Raw genomic sequence first — 13767 nt, 5'->3', positions numbered from 1 at the left:
AGCCTGCCACCAGGTGCAGCTTGTCACTTGCCACTCACTGATATGGTTTTGATGTGAGTCTGCAAGCAGTTGATACGTTATGGTCTCTGCGCAGTCAAACCTCTCTGCTAATGTTAATCTGTGTTTGAAGGTGCTCCTCAGTGGTAGCATCGGCACTGCTGCTCCACCTCAGATCATCAGGCATTAGATTCTCATCAGGAGCATGCAGCCTAGATCTCTGGCATATGCAGTTCACAGTAGGGTTCATGCTCCCATGAGATTCTAATGCCTGCTGCTGATCTGACAGGAGGTGGAATTCGGCAGGTAATGCTTGCTCACCTCTTGCTGTGCTGCCTGGTTCTGTGGCCCGGGGGTTGGGGACCCCTGTAAATTCATCATAAAAGGTGTCCCAAGTATTCACTGAAATGTAAATAAAACTGGAAACTAACTTTGTGTAAACTTGAAGGCTACAACTCTGACCTAGGCTTTCAATTCTTTCTGTTTTAAATTCTGCTAACCAGAGTTCTCTTCCTACATGCTGTCAGATTTAAAATTAATGGGCCCCTTATTCATAAACACTTATACAAATATTGAATTTCTCTTTCAGGAGAAGCTTGGAAGTGCCCGGCACATTAGGGGGTGCGAATGCGATTAATTTGTACCATACTAAGCAGCTCAGAACCTGTTTTTTGGTTTTCCTTTCCTTTTTTAAAGTAAGTTAAAATGATAAGTGGAAAGTATTTCATCATCTGCCTTACGAGATCTATTTTTCTCTTTTTCTTTCCCTTCTTACCTCACTTGCCTCATTTCAGCACTCCTTATCTCTGCCGGCAACTCCAGAGCTTGTCCCAACACCCAGGCCCAAACGCATTCCCAGGGGCTCAGAGTGAGAATTGGTGAAACGGTGGGGAGGGGAATGTCAAAGCGAAATGGAGTTTTGGAACCCACCTCTGTTGGGTGTATGAGCACTTCTTTTCTTACTGGAGAGAGAAAAAACAGATTTTTTAAAGAATAAGAGTATTTTTGCAGCGCACCAGCTGTTAAGTGTCAGCCAAAGTCTCTCAGTAGTTATCAATATTGTTCACAGCATGTGCGGTTTTAGGCATATTGTGCCTATCTTGAGGAATTCACTAGTGTTTCAAAATTATCTCATTTTTATCATTTTAAATATTTGTTAAGTCTCGACTTGTAAGATAGGAGAAACATAGTTTTTTAAGCATACGGTATGAATGGAGAACATGGAGAAAGGCGCATTTATGTCAGTTTCCCAAAGTTATGTAGATAAATGTGAAGTTTATTCTAACATTTCTTAAATATTCTTGGATTTTATATAATCTCAATGGAGTAAATTACTTCCACTTGCTACTGCAGAAGAAAAAACCCTAAATACCCCTCTCAACTCAACAGAATTGAATAACCCTTTTTGTGTAACGTAAATGTTCAGAAACTTTGGTATTCATTTTCATCTGTGTTTGGCATCATATAGGTACACTCCAAGTAGCTCTTCTGTTTTCTGATGGGAAGTTAAAAAATTCCATAAGAATTGTGTGTGTGTGGGGGGGTGTGGTGGCTCAAGCCTGTCATCCCAGCACTTTGGGAGGCCGAAGTGGGTGGATCACGAGGTCAGGAGTTTGAGACCAGCCTGGCCTGACCCACATGGTGAAACCCTGTCTCTACTAAAATACAAAAATTAGCTGGGCTTGGTGGCACGTGTCTGTAATCCCAGCTACTCGGGAGGCTGAGGCAGGAGAATCACTTGAACCTGGGAGTCAGGGGTTGCAGTGAGCAAGATACCGCCATTGCACTCCAGCGTGATGACAGAGCCAGACTGTGTCTCAAAAAAAAAAAAAAAGAACTGTGTAGGGGGAACATTGAGTGTGTATGTCCCAGGCAGTGTGTAAATATTTTATGTTTTATCTCATTTTATCCCTTTTACAACAGTATATGAGGTATTAGAATTCTCATTTTACCTATGAGGAAATGAAGCGAAACTTGATCAGTGGATTATCCAAGTCACACAGCAAGAAAGTGGCAAAAAAGATGGGCCTGGATAGAATTTTACCCAGGCCAATCTCTCCCCAAAATTCTTATAGTTTTGAGTTTTTGAGATCAATGATTGTCTGTATGTAATATGTGACTTTCTGAAACTCCACAAGCCTATATGCATGAGGATTAGAGCAGTGAGTGTAACTAGACAGGTCACACTGGCTACGTCTGCGGAAGGCTTTGGTACCGAGGAAGAGGCTTTGGAATTGGACACAGAATCCTAATGATCAAATAAGCTGCAATGAAATAAACTAAAAAATGAAGTATCAGGCCAGCATCAAGCATTTGGTTTTTGTACAGTTTTTTTTTTTTTTTTTTTTTTTTTTTAAGTATAAATACATTTAGAATTTTTGAAGCTTCAGGAAAATAGTCAATTAAGTCAAGATGCATTCTTGGACTGGGGGACATTTTTCTGGCCATGGAATTACTACCATGGATTCAAATAAAGGTAGAGTTCCCTGTTATAAAAGTAATACTTGTCCATTAGAAAAAGTTTAAAATTGTAGAAAATATAAAAAATGTTTTTCCATTGTCCCAGTTCCTAAAGACCACTGTTCATATATTTTGGTTATTCCATAAATTTTAAAATTAAAGAATTATTTGGAGATTAACTGGACTCATTTTTAAGATGAGAAAACTGAGGGTTGAGAATGCTTACGTGCCTCACCGAGGGACACTGAAGACTAAAAACAGGTATTCACTTTGATCACGATGAGACACTTTTGTTGCAATTACTCCCTCTAAACGACTCAAGTCATCTGTTTCATCTGTAGACTTCACATGCAAATGATTATCCCAGAGAATAGCACTTGAAATGGCTTGCTTCACACTACATGAATTCATATTTAAAAAATTCTTAGTTAAGTTTTAATTAGTGCCATGACTCATAAGAAAAGAACTACATTAAGCAAAGTCTAATGTGAGTCTTTTCTATTTATGGCACTATGAGTAATTGGAGTAAGTGGGTTTGGCTAAGCAAGATCAGGTTTTGGGGTGGCAGTAAGCTTATCAAAGAATACAAGGCGATTGCCTTGGTACCAAGGGAAATGCGGTTTACTTAGTCCTGGGTGCTGCGGCAGACACTTCCATCAATGCCCAAGGATCTTTTGGACTGGAATCCGAGCAGATGGCGCCTGGGAGCTCATTTGTCTTGCTCTCCTTCCCTGATCAACTTCTTCTTCCATCTTTCTCACTGTCTTTTCTGGGAACTTCCATAGTTAGAACACAAAAATAACCGCTGCAGTGTTGTCAGGTTGAAACGTATGCCCCATTGATTGGTGACCTCTTGCACTGGACACAGTTGTATAGCTTCTTTTTGTCCGTGGACCCAGTGTCAGTGGCATCCTCCTAATCTCACTTTTGAGTTTATTTTGGAAACAAAGATATTGGAAGAAGACATTGCTCTTTGTTTCCAATTCCATTTTATAGCTGATTTTTTTTACTTATAATTGTTGGATCCCTTATCTAAGGATTAAAAAGTAATTTCCTAAGCTCTACTCATAATCTTGTATCACTGTAAAGGTTTTACTGATTTTTTTTAAAAGGCAGAGATAGATGAATACAAATAAAGATTTTTACAAACTGTGCAACCATGGATAAATTACTTAACATTGAGTCAAGAGGATCAATGTTCTCACCTGAATCACAGCAGTAATAATCACACCTGACTCACTGGATTGTTGTGGGGATGGAATGAAGGGCATTAGGTAAAGCAATTAGCACCTTGCTAAAAGTAGTGAGTGTTCAATAGAAGGTAGCTATTATAATTGCTTTATATTAGATTCTGATTCAGTAGGTCGGGGGTGGAGGCTGAGAACCAGTACCTTGGGTGATTCTGAAGCAACCCATTTCTGCTCTAGGCATTATTCCCTATCTTTTAAATATTAATAAAGCAAGACAAGATTCATAGACTCAAATATGATCGTGGTTATACTTTTCATAGCCAGTGATTCGGAAAACACATAATGTCAAAGATGCTCTGAATTGATTAATGCTTTGAAATAAACTTGAATCTTTCAGTTCAGCATAATAGTTATGTTTGAAGATAGTAGTAGGTGTATGTCATGGATATTGTGTATTTAGCCCAAAGACAATGTCCATTTGGTATTTAAAATCTATTTAAATAACATATTGAAAGATTCCTTTTGGGCCCTGTGTCTACCAGGTCAGAAGTCAGAATCCCAAAGGATTCTGTGGAACATGACAGATGCTTTGCAATATATATATATATATTTGGTATAAAGTTAATAGATATTTACCCAAGAGAAATGAAAACATATGTCCACAGAGAAACCAGGACCTGAATGTTTACAGCAGCTTTTTTCATAAGGGCCCCAAATTTGAAAGAACACAAATGTCCATTAACTGGTGAATAGATAAACAAATTGTGCTACAAGCATTTAATGGATAATACTCAGTAATAAAAAGAAATAAAAATTGAGGCAATACAGATAGATCTCAAAGACATTTACTAAGTAAAAGAAGTAAACACAAGCCATAAAAAGGAATGAAATAATGTCTTTTGCAGCAACTTGGATGAAGCGCAAGGCTATTATCCTAAGTAAAGTAACACAGGGGTGGGAAAACCAAACATGGTATGTTCTCACTTATAAGTGGGAGCTGAGCTGTGCGTATGTGAAGGTGTAGAGTGATACAATCAACTTTGGGGTTTCAGAGCGGGGCGAGTGGTGAGGGTAAGAATAAAAAGGGTACACATCGGGTACAATGTACACTACTCAGGTGACAGGTGCACTAAAATCTCAGAATTCACCACTGTATGATTCATCCACCACCTGTACCCCAAAGGCTACTAAAATAAAAATTAGAAAAAGACGCAAACACAAAATCTTACATACTATGTAATTCCATTTATATAACATGCTGGAATAAAAACAATAGAGGAACAATCAGATCAGTGGTTTTCGGGAGCTGGGGTTGGGTAAGGGGACTCCCTACACAGAAGCCCAAGGGAAACTTTTGGAATGATCGGACCATTCCATTTATTTATGTTGATAGGTACATGACTGTACACATTTCTTAAACCTCATTGTACTGTATAATTAAGGATGTGAATTTTACTGTTTATAAATTATGTCTCAGTAAACCTGACTAAAAAACTAAATTAAAAAACCCAACTAAAGCAAATGAAAAAAATTCTGAGTGGCTATATCCCTATATAGAAATGTATTTTATTTTTAAAATATAAAATATATATAAATATATAAAATATATAGATTAAAAATATATTAAATATTGAATATATTTATATAATAAATATAATTATATAATTTTATATATATTAAATATATAAAATATATATTTTATATTCGAGCTATATAATATATATTAATATATCTATATGTTTTCTTTTTAGCTAGATTTCCTCATTCTATGATTTCAATATTTAATCTATATTGATACATTAGCTCAAATTCTTTCATTTTAAATTGCTATATGGTATTTTATTGCATTTATATACTATTAATATACGATGTGTAGTATTTAAGTTACCATAATTTATTTAGCTACATCCTTATAGACAGATATTTGAACTGTACCTAAATTTTCCCATTACAATACCACAGTGAACAGCCAAATTCATATCTTTTTGTGCATATATGCAAGCATTTCTCTAAGGTTATAAACCTAAAAGTAAATCCTTGAGCCAAAAGTATGTGAATCTTCAACTTCAGTGTTGGCAACTTACTGTTCGATTACTGTTCAGATTTGTTGACCCATAGTAAGTATTTTCTTTTTTTGTGTATGAGATGAAGTCTCACTTACTCTGTTGCCCAGGCTGATTGCAGTGGTGTGATCTTGGCTCACTGCAACCTCCACCTCCTGGGTTCAGATGATTCTCCTGCTTCAGCCTTTCTGGTAGCTGGGATTACAGGTGTATGCCACCATGCCTGGCTAGTGTTTGTATTTTTTAGTAGAGACAGGATTTCATCATGTTGGCCAGTCCTGATCTCAAGTTTTCTACCTGCTTCAACCTTCCACAGTGTTGGAATTACAGACGTGAGCCACCACACCCCGCCAACCCATAGTATTTTTTACTTTATTTCTCTTCAAATTTTTTCCATTTCTTTTCTTTTCATATTGTTCTTTAAGTCACTGGTTCTCAACCCAAAGGATTTACAAGGATACAATGTCTAGGTCCCACTCCTGTGATTGTAGTGCACAGCTGGGTCCTAGAGCCACCACACTGGCTCATCTGATGCAAACACAGGGCCTTCAGTACCATGAACACACCACGAGTCTCAAACATGCATCTCTTGCCCAGATTGCTCTTCTGAACTTCAGTCTCCTACATCCATACTCTCTGATGTCAAATTATGATGTCCAAAGCTGAATCCTGGAACCACATCCCTCCTAATCCTCCAGGAATCCTCTGCTTCTTCCCTAGTGTTCAAAACCTCAGCAGAACAATTCCACCCTTGCTGGCTCAGGACAGAAAACCCTGGAGTCATCTTCACTCCTTTATTTCTCTTACTTATCACAACCACTCTGATGACAAATTCTGTGGGCTACATTTTGGAAATATATCCAGAAGAAGGCCAATTTTTTATCACCTCCACTGCCTACTCTTATTGAAGGCATGCTATTTGATTTATTAATATGCTATTAATAGATACTATGTGATATTTAGTATATCACAATTTATTTAGCTCCTTCTTCATAGACAGATATCTGGGTTGTTTCTAAATTTTTTTTTTGTTAGAATACTAGAATGAACAGCTAAGTTCATATCTTTTTGTGCATATATGCAAATATTTCTCTAGGGTCTGTCCGCCTGGATATTGCAATATATACCACTTTGGTTTCCTTTCAGCAACCTTTGCCCCTCTGTTATGATTGATTTCTTACAGAGCAGCCAGAAGGAACCTTTACAAATCTGTATCCAATAATATTCTTCCTCTGCTCAAAGTCCTACAAGATCTTTCAGACGAGATTGGCCATGTTCAGGGGGCTATGGCTGTAAACCCTGCTCTTCCAGTCAAATTTGGGTAAAAGCCAATACCTTTACCATTAGGCTACGAAGCCTTTTGTAACCTAAGACCCTGCTCTTCCTGTCTCTTTCTCTCCTCCCAGTCTTCATTTTGCTTACTGTTCTCCAGACACATTGGCTTCATTGTCCTTCAGATACTTCAAGCACAATCCTGCCTTGGGAACTCTGTGTTTGTTTCCATTACCTAGAAGCCCAATCCTTCATCAGCATGGCTGGCTTCCTCACGTTTTTCTATCTTACAGCATCCTTTCTGAACCATTCTGTAAAAAATAGTGCCCCACCATCATTCTCTGTCTACTTTTACCTGCTTTATTCTTCCTTAGAGCATGGATCCCACATGGCATATTATCTAATTATTTGTTTATTGTTTACCTCTGTCTGCCTGGAATATATATTATATGGGAACAAAATATGTGTGTTTAGATCATTGCTATATCCCAGCTCTTTAAAGCTTGGTATATTGTATGTGTACATGTATGCCAGTATGTATTTTTCATAAACATTTATTATGTACTTACTGTGTATACATTTAATCCTCACGTTAACTCATTTTGTGCTCACAGTAGCCCTTGGAGATATAATACTACATTATCTTGATTTACAAATGAGAAGATGGAGGGTCAACAAGACTGAGTGACTTGACCAAGGTCAGACAGTCAACTGAAAGAGGAGCCAGGATTTGAAATGTAGTCTGCGCTCTTGACTATTACACGGTGCTGCTTCTCATTGTAGGTGCTCAATACACATTCGTTGGATGAATAAAATAATGATGGAGCAAGGATTTAAATGACAATGAAGAAGGCATAGTTTATCAGATGTCTTTAAAGTCCAAGTCCTCATTTAAAGCCATGACTTTTTTTTTTCCAAAGGAAATCAGTAGCTTTATTACATAGGCATATGACTCTTATGCGAAATTAAACTTAAGAGTTTCCATTTGAAGGACAGAAATTGTTAAGAGGTGATATGCAGACCTCAGGCACCACATCATTACCCTCCAGTAATGAACTGCATTTGTCCCTAACTTCGTCTTAGTGCACCTTAACCTTTCCAGCATCAAGTCTTCTACTCTATAACCTCTCTTTAAACACCTCCCTCTAATCTCAATTTCCTTTTGTTTTTACTATTTGGCAAAATTACACTTAAAAAAATATTTCCACCATGGCACATATATACCTGTGTAACAAACCTGCAAATTCTGCACATGTAGCCCGAAACTTCAACTAAAAAAAACCAAATTATGTAATTAAACCAGAGGATAAAACAAAAAATCCCTTAAGTTAGTTTGCTGTGTAGACCTAAATGGAAGTGAGACAGGTGCTCCTCCATAAACCCCCTCTGCCTTCCACACTCGGATGAGTATCTGCTTCCTGATAAGTCTGAGGCTGGGGAACCACACCTTACTCTTCCTTTCCTATATCCCCTAGTGGGGCAATATTAGAACCCCAGGGAGGAAAAGCTGGCAAAGTTGTCATATACCAAGCAGCCAATCCCTCCTGAAATGAAGGTAGGTTCACTTGGTCTCCTAAGCAGAAGAGAATGTCCAGAAAATAAAATATTTTAAAAGTCATTGAAAATCCAACAAATCCCAGCCTTGGGGTGCTCATGGGGTGCATGGGATAAGAAAGGAATCAAGTAGCAGCATTCAGAAGCAGTCCTGGGGGCATCCTGATGAGGTCTCTCTGAGTTCAGGGAGAGGTGGCTTTCCTATGCTGCGAGGGAGTGGAAGGAGGCATGACTTAGGCATTCGTGATGGTCTCCTTAGCAGGCTGGATGCTGTTCCTCTCCACGACGCCTTCCTTCCCGGATCGAGCTGCACCATGTGCCTGCCCTTCAAAGGCCCATGTGATATCCTCAAAAGTCCTGCCACGGGTCTCAGGAACTTTGAAGAAGGTAAAGGTCAAGAAGGTAATGAGGAAGCGGGTGAAGATAATAAAAACGTAGACTCCCAAATAGTAAGCAGCAGAGGGGAAGAGCAATCCGACCAGGAAGTTGGAGGTCCAGCTGGAGCAGCTGGCCACTGCCATTGCAGCTGGGCGGGGGCCGTGGCTGAAGAGTTTGGCCACAATAAACCAGAGAATGGGGCCTTGTCCAATTTCGAAGAAGGCCACGAAGAGCAAGATAGCCCTAGTACAGACAAGGCTCATCCCATTATAGTCGTCCTTTAATAACAAAGAAACAGTCATGAGTATGGAAGAAACAGCCATCCCTCCAAGGCCTATCGTATGCAGAGTCCTTCCTGCCCTTTCCACCTGAAATAGGAAGCTACAGTGAAGACAGTATTAACCATACCCGTGCCGATGGTGGCATAGATGGGTTCTTGAACACCTGCATCCTTGAAGATTCCTGTTGAGTAATAGAACACAGCACTGGTCCTAGAGAGCTGCTGAGAGAGCTGGAGCATGATGGAAATGATGATGGGCTGTTGGCAGCTGGATACTCTAAAGGGCTCCAGCACGGTGACTTGCTTTTCTTGTGACATCCTTGCACTCTCATCTATCATCTCCTGGATGTCTTGGGGTACATCCTGGGTGCCCCACAACCACTGGAGGATCTGCTTAGCATTCTCCTCTTCTGTGAATGAGCAAAAATCTGGGACTTTCAGGGCAAAATGGAAGGGCTGCACTTTGTAGGATGGCAGGAAGGATGGTAAAGCTCAATAACACCAGCCATAGAGCTTCAGACCCAATGATGAATTCCAGACCAAAGACCTGGGCCACCAGAATTCCGACAACGATGCCCAGCTGGCCGAGAGTGCCAAAGGCATCCTGCAGGGCAGTAGGCGAGATCTCTCCAATGTACATGGGCACAGAAAAGGCCAATAACCAAGCAGCCCAGGATCAGCATTTCAACCGACTCAGCTACTTCACACAGGCCCATAAGGCAGCCACCAGTGACAGCCTGCAGGTTGACGATCAGCACTGAATTGCACACGCCAAAGCGGTTGACAAAGTGTCCGATGGAAAAGAAGCCAATCACACCACCAATGGAGAATGTGGCCACAGACAAGGACCAGAGGGTCGTGAGCAACATCTCAGAGGGAGGGGCATTTTTCTTGTTCTTCAAAGTGTTATTGGCAAATTCCTTTATGATCATCTCAGGAGCTTTAATGACCCCAGTGTTGTAGCCAAATTGGAAAGAGCCGATTGTAGCAACTGTAATGGCAGCGATCACAACTGGGGTGACCTTCTGTGTCCCCATGGCCCTAATCTAATTCTTTTCAAGTCTTCAAGAAAGATCTAGGAGTGTGATTCCAGAGACACCTTTTTCAGCCAAAAAAAAAAAAACCCTTCAAAATAATGTCATTCTTATCAGCAAATCTTCTCCGGGTCCTCAGGAACGCTCTGAACGCTCACCATTACAGCATCTCTGGCCGTGACTTTTTATTACACAAGTAAACAGTCATGTGCTAATTTACGCGACTTTATTGAAAAGATTAGGATGCAATTTATTACCAAATAAATTTATTGCCCTGTTTTAATATTCAGACACGGCATGAAACTTATAGAGAACACTCCCTAGTGTTTTCTGTTCTAAGTAATAAAAGTAGTCAGGATCTTCCGAGAATATTGAAATATGAGAAATTCCAAGTAGAATCTGAAATAATAGAAACAGTGGCAGCAGGGTCTATTTTGGTGGCCCAGATGGTTGTGTTTTAGTTCCAACTTTCAACATTTGAAAAAAACACTTTTGTTCCAGGATGAAAATAAGAAGCAGTATGTTACCCATAACAGTGTCTGTTGTTCACTTTGATTCAGGGGAACAGACTGCCTAAGAAATTCTTCTGCGAACTATACAACTCAGTTCATTTTATAAACTTACAAAATAATTTATTTCTTAAAAGTGTGGTGACTTGAGGTTGTAAAAGAAAAACAAGGCCCTGTGAATCTAGAGTGAGTCAGGAAACCTTTTATTTTGATTGAATCAGAGTTATTTGTATCTATGTGAAAGCAATTTTTGTTCTGGTTAATTTGCCTTCTGTTCCTCTTTTTTCACTGTGGAAAAAGGTAAGGCATAGGATGGAGCATGGATTTTGTTAATGAGAACTGTGAGTTCAAATTCTGTTATTTACACACTGCGTGATGCCAAGCAACTTGCTCTTCCTTGCGAGGTCTCAATTTCTTTAAAATAGTGATCAGTTGCCTACCTGGTAGGATTACTGTGAAGGTTACAGTCTCTGTTTAAATGATAAATATAAAATCTTAACAAATGTTTGTTCTCATGTCTCATTTTCCTCTTAAATGGATCTAATAACGTTAGTTTTGTTGTGTGTCTTGCCCATGGGAAGCAATGCTCTGTCATTTTGTCCGTCTTTCCATTCATTCATATCACTATATATGCCAGTAATGATTAGGTTAGGCCAAAGGTAACAAAACATGGAGAGTAGTAGGTTAAAAAGGGAAAATGATTCCAGAGGTAAGTTGGTTAAGGCGGGTATGCTGGTTCCATGGAGTGAAAGGCTGAAGTTCCTTCTGTCTTGTTGTTCTGCCAAACATGGCTTCATTTCCCGGGGTCACTTCCTTGGGCATTCTACCTGGATTCTTGGAGCTCCGCTTACAAAAACCATATTCCAGAAAGGAGGAAAGGGAGTGAAGATTAAAAAAAGGTGTCCTCTCCCTTTTAAGGGAGTTTCCTGGAAATGCCGCACAACATGGTTACTTAGATATCATATTTAGGAAGCTGGTCAATATGGTTAGTAAAAAGAGCTGAGAACACAGTGCCACCTAGCTAGGACTCTGCTCCATGAAGCCATCCAAAGACCCACGCTGGTCAAGTGGTGCTGGCAACATGATGAGGGCTGCGGCTGCTGTTGCCAGTTGCTGCTTTCAGTCAATAAAAAGGAAAGGAAGGAGTAGGAACAGAGCTGATCTAGCAATATAATCGTCTATTAGCAATAATATATAGTCATATAGTTAGCAATATCCACTCCACATATCAGTGGCCGGAATTTAGTCATTTAACTTCTCCCGACTGCAGTGGAGGCTAGGAAATGTTGTCTTTTGGTTGGGTGGCAAAGTAACTAAACAATTGGAGTACTTTGGGGACAGTGAATATTGAGGGGAAACAGGCAATGTCTATCACATTATGTGGTTAAACAGCCGGATACTAACACTTTATTTACCGGGATCTCAAGTAGTTGAGGGCTGGGTTTTTCAAACCATGAATCACTATAATCAGTTATTTATATCCAAGGTAAAATGACTCACGTGATAAAACTCATAACTCTTTATTACAGTGAAAATCTGTCAATAATACCTGAAAATAAATTGATTTCTATATTGTGGTTTGGATAGAAACTAAAACTACTCATTCTAAGTTAATCGATGTTTTAATTGCCATGTCCATAATTACTTGTCATTTCTTATCTTACTTCACCTTCCTGGTGAATTTGTCAATATTGATTATTCCCTCCTCTGGAAACGTTCTCCTCCTTTGGTTTCTAAAACATTAACCCTCGATTTGCTCTTCTCCGACCTCTGAGTTGCTCCTTCTTAGCAACTGCACCTCTTCTGCTTCTGCTTGTGTTTCCGAACCTTCCGTCAGGAGAGCTCACTTCCTCTCCGTGTGTTTTCCACGCACAGTCTCACTTACTCCCATGGCTCCTGCTGCTGCCCACAGAAGACAGCACTCATATATACCTCTCCATCACAAGCTTTCCTTCTGAAGCTGTTATGCAAATATGCAGATATCTGCTGAAGAGTTCTTTGTCGTTAATTTTTTAAAACTCAAAAATCGTGAAATATAAAAATGCCAGAAAAGTGCACAAAGCATAAGTGTACAGTGTAATGAACAACAAAAAGGAAACATCTGTGGAGACGTATCCAAAAAGTTAGAGTGTTGTCAGCCCTGCTGAAGACTCCAGGCTATTCCTTACTAACTATACCACCACTTCCCGCCCCTAGAAGTAACCATTAGTATAGTGTGTGTGGCAATAATACCTCTTTTACTTTTAAAAATAAAGTTTTACAACCTAAGTATGCATCTCTAAAAATATAATCTTGCCTGTATTAAAACTCTACATAAATGGAATTATGCTGTATTTATTCTTTTAAAGCTGTATTATTGGTAAACACATTTATATTTAGAGTTAATCTTCAGTATGTTAAAACTTTTTTTGCTATAAGGGAATCCTCTTTATCTTTGATAATGTATTTATCTTACTTTTAACAAAGTTATTACACTATTTCTGTTATTATTGGAAGCAGATACTTTCCCCACTCTTTTGTTCTTATATTTTGGATGTCTCTTATAGACAACGCATAGCAGAATTTAAATCGAGGCTCTCAATATTTGACACTTACTTGGAGTATTTAGTACATTTATATTTAATGTAATTGCTGATATGTCTGATTTTAAATTTACTGTTTTACTTTGCATTTTCTATTTATTTCATTTATTTGCTACTCGTTTTTCTTTTCTTGCCTTCTGTTGGTTTAAGTTGGTGCTATGGTTTGAATACTTGTGTCCTCCCAAAATTCATATGTTGAATTCCTAACCCCCAAGGTGATAGAATTAGGACGGGGGCCCTTGGGAAGTGAGTAGAATATGACAGTAGAGCCCACATGACTGGGATTTTGCTCTTATAGAAGAGACTAAAGAGAGCTAGCTAGCCTCTTCTACCATGTGACACAGCAAGAAGGTGCCATCTATGAGGAAGAGTACCTTTGCTACACACTACACACTACACACAAACATATATATATTTTGTTTGTTTATAAGCTACCCAGTTTATGGTA

At 39.1% G+C, this 13767-nt stretch overlaps 1 pseudogene; it reads right to left on the bottom strand.

The window, feature by feature from the left end:
* Window positions 1-8769: 8769 nt before the first annotated feature.
* On the bottom strand, window positions 8770-10300 carry LOC105711581 (solute carrier family 2, facilitated glucose transporter member 3-like; annotated as a pseudogene).
* Between the last annotated feature and the right edge of the window lie 3467 nt (window positions 10301-13767).

The sequence above is a fragment of the Aotus nancymaae genome, unplaced genomic scaffold (assembly GCF_030222135.1).
Source record: "Aotus nancymaae isolate 86718 unplaced genomic scaffold, 86718_ANA_hifiasm-v0.15.2.pri h1tg000108l, whole genome shotgun sequence".
Lineage (NCBI taxonomy): Eukaryota > Metazoa > Chordata > Mammalia > Primates > Aotidae > Aotus > Aotus nancymaae.
Note: the sequence above shows the minus strand (reverse complement) of the source record. Positions and strands in the feature narration are given on the sequence as shown.